Genomic DNA, 17,552 nt, shown 5'->3' with positions numbered 1-17,552 from the left:
TTTTGTCTTTTTACCAAACGAGTAGTCTTTGTCTCCACAACTATTCCCCGACGACGAGGACCTTCTACTTGATAAGAAAACATGAAGAAACAATTTTGTGTGATCACTTTGTGGAGGGGTCAGTTCGGCCCCCCTTTTTTTGCCGTTTTGTTTTCTTTTTTTTTTCTTGTCTTGCTTTCTTTCTTTCTTTCCCCTTCTCTTCATTTAAAAGATGACAAGCATATATATATATATATAAGGCAGCATGTGAGGGGCATGGTTCCTCCCTTCTCTAGATTTTTCTTCTTTTTTTTCCTCTTAATTTCTAGAATTTTCTCTTCATCTTTTTCCAAAAGATGACTTAATTCTTTTTTCTTTCTCCTTTTATTTTGGCCACATGGCTTGCAAGACTTTTTTGTGGCATTGTAAAATGACCATTTTGCCCCTAGCCTTTTCACAAAATTACCATAATGCCCTTTGCAAATTTCCTTTTTTGCCCTCCGTCCTTTCTCAATATTTCCACACTAATAACATTTTTCAACCTTACATTTACGCATTACGAAACCGAAAAATAACCTCGCCCTAAATGTCCACCATTGTCTCGAAATATCCGATAGTAAAATGAGGTGTAACACATAGTTACGTGCAACAAAAGATGGAGACGTAAAGCATGTCATGTAGAAGGGGAGTATCCTTGTATATAAGATATATCGTGTGTAAGGGGAGTAAGTCGTACATATAGAAATGTAACTCCGTACATAGGATTACGTGTGTATCAGAATTGCATACGCTGAACATATCATGTAAGCCGTATTTTGTATATATGGAACATATCATGTAAAGCCGTGCATATGAGGAGAAGTGCCCCCGGGGGCGCATGCCATGCATGCTTGTTCTGTCATATGGTATCATAGCGCCGAACAACGGCCACCCACATAGTTTGAAATACGTCGCCGCCCATAAATCCCGCGTCCGGCATCCCGCGTCCGATGATAAGCCACTAATTGGTGGCAATGAAACATGTGGTCCCTTCACATTTCCCCTCATGTACATGTATCCCATCCCCCCAACCCATATACAGTATGGCAATGCGTATGAGAGCCCAAAGAAAGTCATGTACTGGGTTTGGAAATGGGTGGAAGGTCGGAAACCTCCGATCGCATTATGGAGTAATCATACGCTTTTGCCTCACCTTGAAGGATCGATAATCATAAGGTTGAGACTACCAACAGAGAATGACATTAAGAGAGCATAAGAGAACATGTCATTTCGTACCATATCATATCACATCATGTCATATCATAAAGCATATCGTGTCCTCGTCATAGCATGTCATCTCATATCAAATCATGTCGTAGCATATCATGTCATGTCATGTCGTCATTTTTTCTCATATTTGACCACATCATGATCATCATAGAATCATAGTCATTGTTTTAGTTCATAAGAACTTTCATTATTGTAAAACTTGGTTTTTGAAGAAAACGAATATTTTGGAAAACACTTGTAAACTTTTAGTAAGGAAAATCATGCTTTGGGTCAGCGGGTTTAATTAAAACAACTATTGTTTTATTACCGGAATGATAACCAAGAACTTCCAATCGGCTATAGTATGGAGACAAACCAAACTAGGACGATAGAAAGGAATTTGGGAATAGTGGGCCCAATTCCTGGCCGAATGAGGCTGTGACACAATTTACGTGTGATACATTTACAACATTACTTATGAGAGTTTTAGTGTGGTAGTCGAATCCTATTCATGCCGCTCTAGGTGTTTAGACATTTCTTTCCACTATTCATGAACATTTACTTCAATTTACCGAATGAATAGTAACCAATTTCAATCTTGCATTTCTAGGATTAGCAGTAGTCCCCTTTGAGACACGTTTTCAAGCCTATTACATCTAAGACAGCATAAAGGCTGTAAAAGCTGGTTCCTATATACCTTTTCTGCCTCATGACACTCCAAATTCAAGTTCCACCTTCAAAATCTGCAGCATTTGGTCACATTTTCACTTAAACATTAATTAGAGTCCTTAAGAACTAAAATCTTGAATTTAGACATTGCCTATTGTATTTTTACAAAGATTTCCAGAATTACCATCCCCTGTAGACTTAACTCTACTAATTTAATTAGAATAAATAATCCTGGGAATTCAACCTACCAAATCTATCAATAATAACAATTGTTCAATTCATTCAATTCTATTCAATTCAATTCAATCAATTCATGACTTTCAAAACGATTCAATCAACATATTAATCTATCCAACACCTTCCAACTCCAATAAAACCAATAACAATACATTTTTCTTCCATATTCATGAATTCCCCATTAACAACATCATCTTTCCATGACAAAAGAACATTATATTCAATTCATATAACTTCTAAAACCAAGTCTCCAACTACTACAACTTTACTAGGATCATTAAGCTTTTGTTAACAACATAGAATCCACACAACAACAACTAAAATATCAAATAGAATTAAGGCACCATAACTGCCAACCCACACCCCTATTCGGCCACATATACTCACATACATATTTTCTTGCATTTTCATCCATTTCTATACATTACAACAAACTAAAAGACTAAATAAACTTGTTCATTATCACTAATAATACCACACATACACGCCACACTTAGCATGCACTCGGCCACAACACCAATTCCATATTCTCATGAATTTCATCCATTTTTCCGTACCACGACACGCACAACCGTCCATAATACATAAAAGAAGATTGAGTCTTACCTTTTCCCCTTAGCTTTTCACTTGGCATGATCATGAACTTGCAACAAGGAAAGGTTTTCTTGCTCCAACAATCATACCATGTTGAAGAGGACCCTTGAATTGGTAGGAATACTAGGAGAAATAATTTTTTGGACAAGATTTCAAAGGGTTTGTCTTCCTCCCTCTTGGCCGAATGGCCTAGTTTGTTTTCTTCCATGTTTTTCTTGAATTTTCTAGAAATGAAATGTGATGGAAATGATGAACTTGGTCATCCATATATATATATATATATAACAATAGAAATGTGCACATGACCATGCACATGCCTCATTTTTCTTCCAAATTTTTCTAGAGTTTTCTTCTCTTTTTCTTGAAAATAAATGATGACTTAGTTGTTGACTTGGTCATCCCTTGCTCTTCTTTGATCATTGTGAAATTCCCCGCTTTGCCCCTCGACTTTTCCTCAATATTACCTTTTACCCTTAGCCTTTCATTTCCATAACTCCGATGTTCATAAATAATATTCCTAACAACTCGTACACTAAAATTATTATTTTCGTAACATAGTCTTGTCCTTAACTTCTCACCATTGACTCGTACTATCCAAATGCAAAAAATGCGATAAAGGTAGTAACACACCTCCCTATCTACCCGCACTCATGGCATGAACGCAATTTCCCCCCGAGTAACGGGGAGTCAAGATGGGATAATGTAACAATATGTAAGGCATAAAGACAACATGCATATGTGTATAGAAATCATGAATAAAATCAACTTATAAGTCGGAATGACTATCTCCATGACACCGTATGAACTCAGTATCTCATTCGCTCTAACTAAATTTGTATTAAACATGGACATACGCATATATATATATATATATATATATATATATATATATATATATATATATATATATATATATATCTCGAGGTACACACCTCATTGTACATCACGTGCCACACTAACCCCCGTCAAGTGTGCCTTCTTCATGTATGGACTAACAACATAGAAGCCATGGACTGATTACCATAGGCCACACCTTCCCGTCAAGTGTGCGCCTTACACATATACTTATCGCATATCATAGGTCACACCCTCACCTCCGTCATGTGCCCTTCATCAGGCTCTCCGAAAACCGAAAGTGAATGCATAGTGCAAGTAGAACTCAATGACAAGATTTAAAACAATAAAATGACAAGCTTGCCTCTCATGGGCTCATCGACTCATACTACTAGTACAAGAAATCAAAGGTTCGAATATAGGAAATACCAGTAGCCGAGTGTACGTGAAACATTAAAATCGTATTTCTAGTACTTATAAGAACAGTAGCAACGTGGAAACTCTACTCGCTTATCGGTCCATATCATAGATCATACAAAAAAAACAAGGAATAACCTTAACATACTCCGAGATATATTCAATCGTCCAACTCTTATTCCTTTGAACTCAGAAGTCTACAATTAAGATAGCATAGGCCTTAATTAGGGCTATTCACCTACTCACTAATCATAATTACATAAAGAGCTTAACAACTATGGACAACATATCCCCTCAAAAATGTAGAAAAGCCTCAACTCCTAATTCCATCCAATCTCAACTACAATATCAAGGATAACATTAATGGCAACACCTCATAACAAGATATATACCCAAACACATCCTCAATCATCTCTTGACATAACCCTAAAAGCACTATTTAACCTTTCATTGACTTATCACTTTCATAGCTATCTTCTCTTCACATGAACCACCAAAACTCTTAGTGACTAATTTAAATACAAGCGTAGAAATTATTTACATACCTTGAGGGGTCAAGAATCCTAAGAATCACTTTAACTTCAACTTCCTCATGCTTTCCATTCTCGGGAGAACTTAGAAGTAACCGTCTTCTTCACAAGCTCTAAGCCATTTGTCCTAGTCTTGTCAAATCTTCACTACTATGCCACAAATGTTGGGAGAGCAAAATATTAGGATTTTCTGATCTGAGAATGAGAGAAATAAGACATACAATCGTGGACCACGTATTCATACTCGGAGAATTAAATGCTTCGAAGGATCCGTTCGACGAATTACCGACGCGGCTTCATCGAAGCCACAACAGCAGAATGCAAGGCTGCGAAACCCTATCGACGTCCCACAATGACGGCCCGTCGACAAGTTCGATGACCCGTCAATCTTGACTGGTGTCTGCAGACTTTTCCAATTCGGTTCAGATCGCGTTGATTCGATTCGTTCAATTTCTAACCCTGTAGTTCACCAGGAATTCCTGCTGGTACCACTGCACATGGGGTGGCACACTTTCTATCTCCAAAGCTCACGCTCGGGTCTCCATTCCCAAGGCATACCCAACTAGAAAATCATAAGTTCTACCACTACGAAAACGAGGGGTGTAACATTCTTTCCCCCTTACGAACATTCGTCCTCGAAAGTTCAAACAATCCAGGGTTATAAAATTTTTGTAATAGTTTCCTTGTTCTTATATCAATCCGTCCTGCACACAACAACCCAAAACAATGCCTGGCGACAACGTTATGTCCGCCGGGTCCTATTACGGACCGCATAGGGTATATGATATGATTAATCATGATTCATTTATATGATGATTTGACAACGTGATCCGATAATATAATGAATCCGTGTCGACTTGGGCATTTGCAATATGTGATGACTTTCGTTTAATCTAATGGTATGATAATAAGATGATTCTATTTAATGTGATGATATGATAATATGATGACTTCGTTCGATGTGCATGATATACACCATTTATCTTCATTTTACCGAGTCCTCACTGGGGAGGGCCGACACGTTACATGTTATATATACGTGATTCACATGGACCATCTGCATTTCAGAGTCGGGGGCAAACCTAATGGTGGGGCAAACCTAGCCAAGTAGGCAAATTCTACATCGGTTTAGGCGAATCCTACATTGGTATAAAGCTGAATACCACATTGGTTTAGGCAAATCCTACATTGGTTTAAATTTTAATCCTACATCTAAGTAATGTCACTACTATGATATGATCTATTTTCCATATATGAGATGTAATTTCGGGCTATCATTATATTGGTCCTTTGCACCTCGTATGTATGATTTGTCTTCCGCATACAAGCACCTTGACATTCGTTATTATGTTCAATCGTCTGTGACTTCTTATTTCGCTATGATCTCGTTTTCTATATTCCATGCTTTATATACTCGCATATTCCGTATCGAATTTTCGGGTTGCCTATGTCACAAGTAGGCTCAGACGAGCCGAAGACATTAGTAAGATGTTCCAAATGATTGGCGAGCTCCATTCGTGGTTACCGCTGAGTCGAATGTTTATGTTATAAAAGTTTTTTCTATTTAAAACTCGTGCTCGTTTCACCCGCAAGTGCATACTCAATCAGGAAATCATAAGTCTTACCACTACAAAAACGAGAGGTGTAACAGTGTCCGTTATATTTCGACCGCCCTGTGCACGTGATTATGTGCTTCTTTAGTGGGCCATCCAGGAAAAGAGCTTCTGAGAGCTTATATTCTCGACCGCAGTGCATTGCCTCCGCCCGGCTTCGCTGTCTATCGTACCGCTACATTCGAGGCTTGCTTTATGTGTGGATCACTTGGTCATTTTACTCGAGATTGTCAGTGACCCAGGTAGGTTATCAGCCCTAGAAGGCTCCTGAGTTTTGTGGCCTTTGAGGTGGTACTTCTTCAAGAGTGGCTGTGCTCAACAAAGGCGATTTCACATACTTTGTAGGGTCCCGTGCCAAGAGGTGGGTCCCAAAGTTTTAGAGGTGGATCATAGTCTAGTCGTGGTGGGTCCCAGTGTTATTTGTTCCCAGGTAGACCCGCGGTGGAGGCCTCAAATGTTGTCATTTCTGCATCGTTTCTATCCGACATGAGCAAAGATTCGTATTATTTGATCCCGGATCCACATATTTGTATGTGTGTGCATATCATGTTGTTGCTGAGACTTGACTTATGATAGCATAGCGGTACCAATTCATGTGTCTACCCGGCCAGAGATTCTCTGTTGTACCGATCAAGTCTATCGGGCCATTTTCTGTTACTTAGGTTACGACACGTGTACTTGATGATACTTGATATGGTGGATTACATATTATTTTTCGTGCTAACTCCCGGATTTCTCCTTATCATGCGATCTGGATTGTCATGCCAAGACAGGGGCCACTTTAGCCACGGCATTCCTGGGGACTCTGGTTCGGAAGCGTACGGCAACTACCTCCGAAGAAGATTATTTCCTTTCTTCAGGCAAAGAAATTAGTCAACAAGGGGTGTTTAGCTTATTGGCTCACGTGTGTGACACTGCTGTTGCATCTCCACCCCTTGAGTCCATTCCTATTGTGAGCGAGTTCGCAGAGGTATTCCCATCCGATCTGCCAGGTATGCCACCTGATCACGATATTAACTTTTGTATTGACTTGGATCTGGGCAGCCGCCCTATTTCTATTCTGCCATATCGGATGGCACCCACCGAGTTGAGAGAGCTTAAGGAGCAATTGCAGGATTTATTGAGTGAAGGGTTCATTAGACCGAGTATCTGCATCAGTTCTCCTCGTTGTTTCATGTTGCCAGTACGGATCTACGAGGATTATGGCATCGATTATCGCTACCGAATAAGGCTGCTTATTCGCAATGCTGTCATATGCCTCGTATTAGATGATTATTTCCACCGCCTGTGGTGATCCGTTTGTTCTCGAAGATTGACCTGCGTTCAGCAACCAAGAACAAGATCGTGGCCGAGATATTCGAAGATAACTTTTGGGCAAGATATTGTACATTATGAGTTTCGGTGATGTCATTGGTCACTCAATGCTCCGTACTGCATTCATGACTTTGATGAATGGCATCTTTAGGCCATTCCTTGACTCCTTTGTGATTGTGTTTATCGATGATATCTTGGTGTATTCCAAGAGTGGTAGAAAAGATGCAGAGCTATCTTCTAGCATCTGCTCAAGTCGTTGTTAAGAATCATCGTTGTGAAGTTTTTCAAGTGCTAGTTTTGGTTGGAGTTTGTGGCATTCTTGGGGCCACGTTGTTTAAGGACGGGATCATGGCTGATCCTAAAAGATTGAGGCTGCGAGGGATTGGGCGAGGTCCATTACCGTGATCAAGAGACCGTAGCTCACGGGTTCGCCGCTAGACATGTACTCAAATTGTGAAGGTTTCACTTTTATTGCTTCGTCGTTGACCGTACTGACTGTAAGGATGTTCCTTCCCGTGTTGGTCCGATGGATCAGAGGAGAGCATTCAAAAGCTCAAGACTTTTAACTTCAAATTTTCGATTCTAGCATAACCTCGTGGATGTGAAGCAGCCTCAAAATTTATTCCACGCATCCCGCACAAATTGGGTGTCACGGATGCGAGGGTGATGTTATACCCCGTATTTTATACGCCGAGTTTCGCCCCTTAAGATAATGCATGAAGTTAGTAAGTGAGGTTGTTATCAAGGTTAAAGAGATTCTATATGATTATTCCAATGGGCTGAGTTTAAGTATGTACAAATGGGCATCGGGAAGATTGGGGAGGCGAATAAACTAGAAAATTGTAAAACCGAGTGTGACAGTTTCGAAGCAACTCGACGGCAAGTGTTGATGGACCGTCCACCCGTCCGTTGAAACTCGCAATCAGTGGCTTTCCATAGTTCGACGGTCGCGGAAGCCACGAACCATCGGAACTCACGGCCAACGCATGCATATCAACATGAATACTGAGAGTAACAGCGCAAGCCGATTAGGCCGCTATATATACTGTACAACAAAACAAGCCCCGACGAGGCTGCGTAACATCACAACTACATATCACTGTCTACAGACCTCTATGGAATACAGACTGTAGGAAGGGCAGGACAAGGCCCTACCATACCCATATATGTACATATCAAAATAGCATACCAAAGGGTTGTAGCTCCGGTCCAAATGGAGCTTGCTGGCTGGAACTAGGAAGAGGCTCTACTGGTCTGGCTCACTCGGCTGGCTATCAGAACCTGCGGGCATGAACGCAGCGTCCACAAGAAGGGACTTCAATACGAACAAAGTACAGAGTATGTAAGGCATGAGTAGTAACATGGTAAGAGATACCGAACATGGAAAATAACATAATGAAAAATATGGAGCATAACATGAGATAAGGGAATAACCTGTACATCTGATTGCCTCTTAAGGCGGATACCATGCATGCTTAGCTTTTCATGAAATCTTTCTCATACATATGTGTCATAATAGTGCTGTGGAACGTGCAGCCCGATCCATATATACATATATATAATATTGTTGCTAAACGTGTAGCCCGATCTATATATATATTATACATATAATAGTGCCGAGGAACGAACGACCCGATCCATTTAACCATATATCCAGAGTCCGGGCATCCCGCGTCTGGGACGATGTCATAATATACCAACTGATCAGGTGGCTATGCGTCTATAGCTCCTCACCTTTCCCTATATCCCCTATATACATATACATATATCATATAAGTAGCATGCATGAGAGCCCAAAGAAAGCTATAACTCTATCGGAGTGACGTAAGGTCAGTAACCTCCGATTATATTATGGAATAATCATCATCGCTCTATCTCACCTGGAAGGAACAATTATTATAAGGTGAGACCAACAACAATGAATAAACTTGAGAAAGTCAAGAAGATAGCTCAATATTCTCACATCATCATTGATCTCATAACTTGAGACTTTTAACCATTAAATCACCATCATCATAATCATCATAGAAAGTGTTCTCATCTTTGAGGTCATCATTATCATCGTAAAAACATATTCATCGCTGTTATCATAAGAGCTTACAGAATCGTACATCTCCGTTTCGGAACATACAGACATTTTGGAAAACATTTATGGATCATAAGGAAAGGAATCATGCCTTGGGATCATAAACTTCTAACTTTTGAAAACAAGAAGTTATGGAAACGTTTATGAAATCATGACATAGGAATCATGCCTTTGAAAAAAAGGGGCGAGCCTTAACTTACATGTTCAGCCTTCACTACCTACGCTTATCCGTCCGATCCCGCAAGTCTACCTATAAGACCATTCATGCTATGATTAGGCCCGTCGTTATGTACTTATCCTAAGCCTTCAAATAAATCTTTTTAAAATCTGCCAAAATTTTGGCAGCATCACCTTTGTTTATATGCCTAGCCCGGGATTCCAACTCAGCAACCAACAATAACAACAACAACAACAATACGAACATTAACCATAATATTTCCAATACCAAAATGCTTTATAAACATCCCATATGGTGTTTGTCTCATATTTCCACCACAGAATTATTTTATAACTATTTAATAGCTCCATCTCCATAAATAAACCAAGATTAACGTTAATAACAAGAGATTCATACCTTTCTCTCGATAATATCCCAATATCTTCACTTCTCCACCTTGAGCTTGAGCCACAACGCGCCGCTATATGATTTTGTAGTCGCAACTATACGCCGTCTGGACCAAAATTTGGGAATTATACCTGATTTTGGCTTAAAAGTTGGTGTTGGGGAAATTTCCAGAAGATTGGAGGCAGCTTTGGGGTGTTTGGTTGAAGAAATAAGGGGGGTCTCCCCTTTTTATAAGAACCTAGATCGACTTAAAATTTGCTCAGCGCGATCGCGCTACCACGTGGTGCGTTCGTGCCGAGTCACAGGGTCTTGCCCTGAGCGTTTGCGCCACCTTCTGGCGCGTTCGCACAGGGTTAATTTCCTGCCCTGACAGCCTATCTTAAAACGCGCATACCGTTTGATTTTGATATCGTATGAGAGCCCACGACCTATAGTTAGAAAGCTATTTCAATTATCTATAACTTTAATATTTGGTGTTTTTCCAAATTCCAAACTTATAGTGGCACTTTGGCCTCTTCAAGTAAGATCGCCCGAAAACATCTCCTTAAATCATCCCTTTAAAGGGCTTATGCCCATATTTGGCTTAAGGGTCCTTCTTAAGACTCGCTCAACTTCTCATGTACTACTCATATAATTTTTCATATGTTCTTTATAAAACCCCGACGTGTGGGCCCCACTTAACTTACAATAACGAGGGCTTTTCATCAAGTAACATATGAACCGATTCACCCCATATGGTCTCCAAATGTCATACATATATACATTCTTATACTCATATCATATAATCTTCATCCCTAATCCATATGACTTTACTCTTCTTTGAGCTCATACTAAGCCGTCTACAGTCTTGGTAGCGCGAAATTTTCCGGGGTGTAACATCCTTCCCCTCTTAAAGCATTCATCCTCGAATGTTGCAGTATTGCCAACCCACGACATTATCTTTGATTCCTTAGAACGGTCATTCTTCCTTGAGGGTCTGATTATCATGTACTTGGGTTATACATTGGATTGGTCCCTCCTCGTTCTCTCTCAACTTTTCCATTGGACTTATCTAGGCGTTCCATCACCCCTTTGTTTTTATGTACATTATCGAAATTAACTAGTATCTCGCTCTCGTTTTATTCCTATTATCGTAGTTTTTCTTGACTTGCCACCGCCATAACTATTCATTTTGCAAGTACTCCCTTTTTATCGCCTCTTGTTTCCCTATTTATTGGAAGCTACCTTTTTCAAATACGGCCCTCTTCGAACTCACTCCTTCGATGCCATCTAGGGCTATCCTTTTTGTACCCGTTGATCTTAAATATACACTGTACTGACTCTTTGTCACAATCTCTCTTACCCTTACATTCCAAATATTTATCCAACATTACTTTGTCGCTAGTAGCATAATGGTTATGTTCCCTAAACTATTCTCCCCATTTCCTTTCCGAGACCAGTCATATCAATATCCCAAAATACGTATATATACCATTTACTATCCTTCCACACCTTATGGCAACTCATAATCCGAGTTCAAACTAATTTCATAGTTCACAACATCGTTGAGCTCCTGCCACAACTTTTTCTTTAACTTTCTTCCCTCACATCTCGCGATACAATCCCAGAAGCATAGGATTACGACAATTCTTACTCCATTATGACTCTTTTGCAATGTAGGTATATTTATCTTCAGTTTCCTTGTACCGGCGATCACTTCGACAGTTGTTATTCTTTGTTGGCTTTTTGGTGTGGCCTTCTTGCCATGGTAGTTAGACATAACTTTACGTTGATGGTTCATATAATTCCATAGTATATGCTCTCATGTCCAGTATAATTAGTGATCCGTGAGATGTCTTCCTAATATCCGGTGGTACAACTCTCTTTCCATTCATAAGAGCAGCGTTCTTCCTTTCTTCGAAAATTGCCAAACTACCAATCGTTGTTCATTTTTGCTACAATTCTCATCCCTTCCGGCGCGAAAATTCCCTTTTGTTGTCATCCTAAGTATCCTTTGGGTTCGTCATCCTCTCCATCATCCTTTGTGAATTGGAGACCTTTCTTGCTCTCTTTATCACCCTTTAGGACATGTCGCTGCATACTTAGGTACGGCGAAAATCTTTTCCCGATACGAGGGATTCAAACCATGGTTTAGAAATATCGTAGCTCATGTCGGCGTGAAGTACTCTCTTGAGTTGTTTTCCATACTTTCTTCCTACACCTGCCTCTTGGCACACTTATTTTCAATTTTTTTTTGCTCCTTTCTGGTACCTTCTCGATATGTTAATATGCCTCGAGCTGATAAATTTCTTCTTTTTCTGGAGCTTGAGAACGTCATAACTCCTTTCAAATCTCATATGATCTTCCCCCATTTTTAAGGGTGCTCTTATACAGTAGTAACTCCCAAATATCAGCAACTCTATCTCTTTTGGTCTCTTATAGTACCGGAGTTATCTCATTGTATAGTTTGACTTATTTTCCTTTCTGCTAATCGGGGCTTTGCATTTAAACGTAGCGCTTATACATTACAGATCCATTCTCATTGCCTTCCTTAAGGCCCTTCTACTCCTACCTTTTGTGACTGAACCTTTTTCTCGAATCAATAGATTAATGAGGGCATTGGAATCCATCAAAACATTCTATAGAGACACTTCGTTCTTTTTATCCCTCGTCTTCCTCCACAATTATTATTACTGAAATCCTTCTTATTCTGACTTTTCGATTTCTCTTTACGTCGACAATATATCATTGAATGTTAATATGTTACACTCTTCCACTTCCGCTATCAGTCTTTTTATTCACTTAGCTCACTTATTCGAAATTTTCCTTGTCTATTTAGTTGCATCCCATCTATGCATTGTAGTTCTTCCAGTGTTCTGCCATTTCTTGTTCATGTCATGAAATCCTTACAAATATACTCTTTTCTTCCTTCTCTTTCCCGCCGCCAAGACTAGTCCATACTCATGAATGTTTTCCATATATCCTTCTATGTCCTTTATAATCAAATCTCGCTATTCCTTACCTTCATTCCACGTCATTGATGTACTACCTCCCGGTTAGCTTTGTTAATTCATTATCCTCTCGCTTGTCCTTGGTGATTTGCTCGATTTTCCTTTTCTTCCCTACTCTATTTATAACACCTCTAAAATTCTTGTTACCCCAAGTTCTCCTTCCATTTATGTCTATACTGTACCATCCCGTTACTATTCCATACCCTTCCATCCACTACTAGTCCTTCCACCCGTTTAGCTCATTTACTCATAATTCTTCCTATCTATGCATTTGTGTTGCTGCTGTACATCAAGTTTTCCTAGTGTCCTACTACTTCTTGCTCTTAGCACAAAATTCTTACAACTTACACTCTCTCCATGCTTCATTCATCGAGCCTTTATCCGTCTTTCTGATGCTACGGCCGAGTTGTCTTCCATACACGTTCCTTACATTTCATTCTATTTCCTTTATGACCGAATCTCTCGGTCTTTACAAGAATGCTTGTCCCATGTCATTAATTTTCTAATCATTTGCATCGCCCCATCATCCTCGTTCTTATCTCGATGATTGATCGGTTTCCTACAGCCAAATCGTTAAAGTATCCTGTGTACCCTCGGGGTTAAAGATTTCCTGTTACTTTACTCCTAAATGCTCTCCTCTTCCTTTGATCCGCCCATTAGTATACCTGTCCTACTTCCATCCCTAGCCTTCCTTGGGTTCCTTTCTCGGGTTCCTTCCTCCTCGAACGCCCTTCTCCTCTTTTTATTTTTTTTAACAGTATTGACCCTGAAGTTCGTAAAATATCCCTTTACACGTGCAATCTGTTCTATTCTTAAGTCATCTTTTAGGAAGGCTTCTCCATTTTCGAGGCATCAGTGTCAGTATAACTACACATTTATCCCTTTATATACCTCTCGAGAGCTGAAAATCTCTTAGTTTCGTTGCAAGGCCTAGATCATTCTCTCTCTTACTTCACATCCCTATTTGTGGTTACTTCCCTTCAGTCCCATTTACCAATATTTGTTCTCCTAATCCTTTTTTCTTGTCCGACCATACCCTATTCCTTTCACATACCTACTTTCAAATATCCAAATAGTCCCTTTCTTTCATCTCTCTTGGAAGCTTCACTCACCCTCATTTCTTATAGACATTCTAACTCTTTCTTCCTATATACTCACTTTCTTCCTTTCCCGTGTTATTGCATTAAAAAAAAAAATAACATCAACTTACCTTGTAACATCACCTTTGTCACCTGAACTTCGTTACCCTGTTCGATTAATGCCTTCAGTATATAGCAATATTGGTTGCTGGAACACACATATCGGTTGGCACAGCACAATATGGAATGTCATATATATATATATATATATATATATATATACACATATATATATATACACACACTAACGCCTCGCTTACAAAGTATTTCCTAATACTATTCGAACTTATCGCAATTCTAGAGCTGTGATGCGCCTTCCTTCTCCTTGCCGGTCTAGTCCGCCTCCTTCTTCGCGACCTTTTAGGGTTTCTAACCACTCCGCATACTCCAATTTTCCCTTAAGCTACTCCAGCTTCTCATCTGTCTCTTATGTCCGCATTCGTGGGACTCTTAGTACACTTCCCAGGGGGTCACCCATCCTAATATTTCTCTCACCCCTGCACGCTTAACCTTGAAACTCTGATGAGATCTGGTGCTTTAATGCTGGTATGATCGCATCCACCTCACCACATGACTTTCACTACACAACCTAGAGTAAGTTAAAGTTTTTGACAGATTCTAAAACATTCTCGTAATGCATCTCCCTCTGAATTGGAAAAGATCTCTTATTCTTCCGACTACACAAATACTATTTTGCCTTTTTTTAATCCGCAATATTCACCTGTCACCTGTATGTATGACTACTTTTCATCCCAAATTTCCAAATTTCCCAATGGTGGCAAAAACACCTTGATCGCCGTTACTTATAAATACTTGGTTATCGGTCCCTTTAGGATTTTCGCTCGCCGCTATTAAGTAATAATCTACAGCAAATGCACATACATAGGAAATTCTAATAAAGTCTCATATACCTGTAGTCAATCGGTCCTTGGTTTGATCTGGGGAACTATCAAGTGAAGTGTGCTCTCCGTCATTGTCTACCCACCATCTGCTCGTCTGGCCTTCATCATCTCTCTCATCTGAGTCCGAGGGATATGGATAATCGGGCAACTCCTGGTTTACCGACGGCCAGGATAGAGGGCTAGAGTAATCCGTAACACTCACCGGGGTAGCTGGTCTGACGTAGTGCTCTGCCATAGGAGCAGCTGGTACGGCCTCGGGGATCTCCTCCTCCGGTGTCCCAGACGAATCCTCAGACGGATCCGTGTCATAACTATCCCCTGAGGGGTCCTCCTCCCTGGAAGTCAAAAACTCTAGAGGAATCGTCGCTGGGTCCTCCGAGGGATCAGTCTCAATGGAATAACTGAGGCTCCTCCCCGCTCGGTCCTTTCCTTAGCTTAGCGATAGGGGTCTGGATCTACTCTGGGGGCCTTCTTAGCACCCCTATTGTCCGAGGCTGATCTCTTCATCTTTCGTCAGTCTGTGCTTGCCTGCAGCAAAAGAGGGTCAGAAATAATCTTTCCTAGACTCCGGCTCTATCGCACGATCTAAGACATAACGAAACGTCAATGATTCCTAAATGCCCTGCAGCCTCCTATTTATAAGTGTGGCCAGCTTCACACCCATAAACAGGACTCTACCGGACACGGTCTGTAGACAATCCCTAGGACGAACTACTCTGATACCACTTTTGTCACGACCCAAATCGATGAGCCGCAACGAGTGCCTGACCACTACTGGCCAAGCGCTCCTATGCTTGCAGTTACTGCGCACTGACTATTCTAGGCCCATACACCATTCGTACTGAGCCATACTGTCTCCCGAACAATCAACACAAGAGACACTGTATCGGGAACTCATGGACAACACATACATATAAACATAAATACTGAGAGTAACAGCGCAAGCCGATTAGGCCGCTACATATATTGTACAACAAAATAAGCGCAAACGAGGCTGGATAACATCATGGCTACATATCACTGTCTACAGACCTCTATAAGATACAGACTGTAGAAGAGACAGGACAAGGCCCTACCATACCCAAATATGTACATATCAAAATAGCATACCAAAGGGCTGTAGCTCCAGTCCAAATGGAGCTTGCTGGCTGGAACTGGAAAGAGGCCCTGCTGGTCTGGCTCACTCGGCTGGCTATCTGAACCTGCGGGCATGAACGCAGCGTCCACAAGAAGGGACGTCAGTACGAACAGAGTACTGAGTATGTAAGGCATGAATAGTAACATAGTAAGAGATACGAACATGAAAATAAATATAATGAAAAATATGAGCATGTCATGAGATAAAAGAGTAACTTTTGTACATCCGATTGCCTTTAAGGCGGATACTCATGCATGCTTAGCTTTTCATAAAATCTTTCTTATATATATGTATCATAATAGTCTTGGAACGTGTGGATCCATATATACATATATATATATATATATATATAAATATATATACCCGATCTATATATATATTATACATATAATAGTGCCAAGGAACGAACGACCCGATCCATTTAACCATATATCCAGAGTCCGGGCATCCCGCGTCTGGGACGATGTCATAATATACCAACCGATCGGTATATATTCCACATAGCACCACACACCTTTCCCTATATCATATATATATATATATATATATATACATATACATATATTATATAAGTAGCACGCATGAGAGCCCAAGGAAAGCTATAACTCTATCCGAGTGACGTAAGGTCGGTAACCTCCGATTATATTATGGAATAATCGTCACCGCTCTATCTCACCTTGAAGGAACAATTATTTTAAGGTGAGACCAACAACAACGAATAAGATTGAGAAAGTCAAGAAAATAGCTCAATATTCTCACATCATCATTGATCTCATAACTTGAGACTTTTAACCATAAAATCATCATCATCATAATCATCATAGAAAATATTCTCATCTTTGACGTCATCATTATCATCGTAAAAACATGTTCATCGTTGTTATCATAAGAGCTCACAGAATCATAAATCTCTGGTTTGGAAAATACGGGCATTTTGGAAAACATTTATGGATTATCGAGAAAGGAATCATGCCTTGGACCCATAAACTTCTAACTTTTGAAAACAAAGAAGTTATGGAAACGTTTATGAAATCATGACATAGGAATCATGCCTTTGAAAAAAAGGGGCGAGCCTTAACTTACATGTTCAGCCTTCACTACCTACGCTTATCCGTCCGATCCCGCAAGTCTACCTATAAGACCATTCATGCTATGATTAGGCCCGTCGTTATGTACTTATCCTAAGCCTTCAAATAAATCTTTTTAAAATCTGCAAAATTTCGGTGATCTCCTCTGTTTATATGCCTAGCCCGGAATCCCAACTCAGCAACCAACAACAACAACAACAATACCAACA

The sequence above is a fragment of the Lycium ferocissimum genome, chromosome 9, assembly GCF_029784015.1.
Source record: "Lycium ferocissimum isolate CSIRO_LF1 chromosome 9, AGI_CSIRO_Lferr_CH_V1, whole genome shotgun sequence".
Classification (NCBI taxonomy): Eukaryota; Viridiplantae; Streptophyta; class Magnoliopsida; order Solanales; family Solanaceae; genus Lycium; species Lycium ferocissimum.
Note: the sequence above shows the minus strand (reverse complement) of the source record.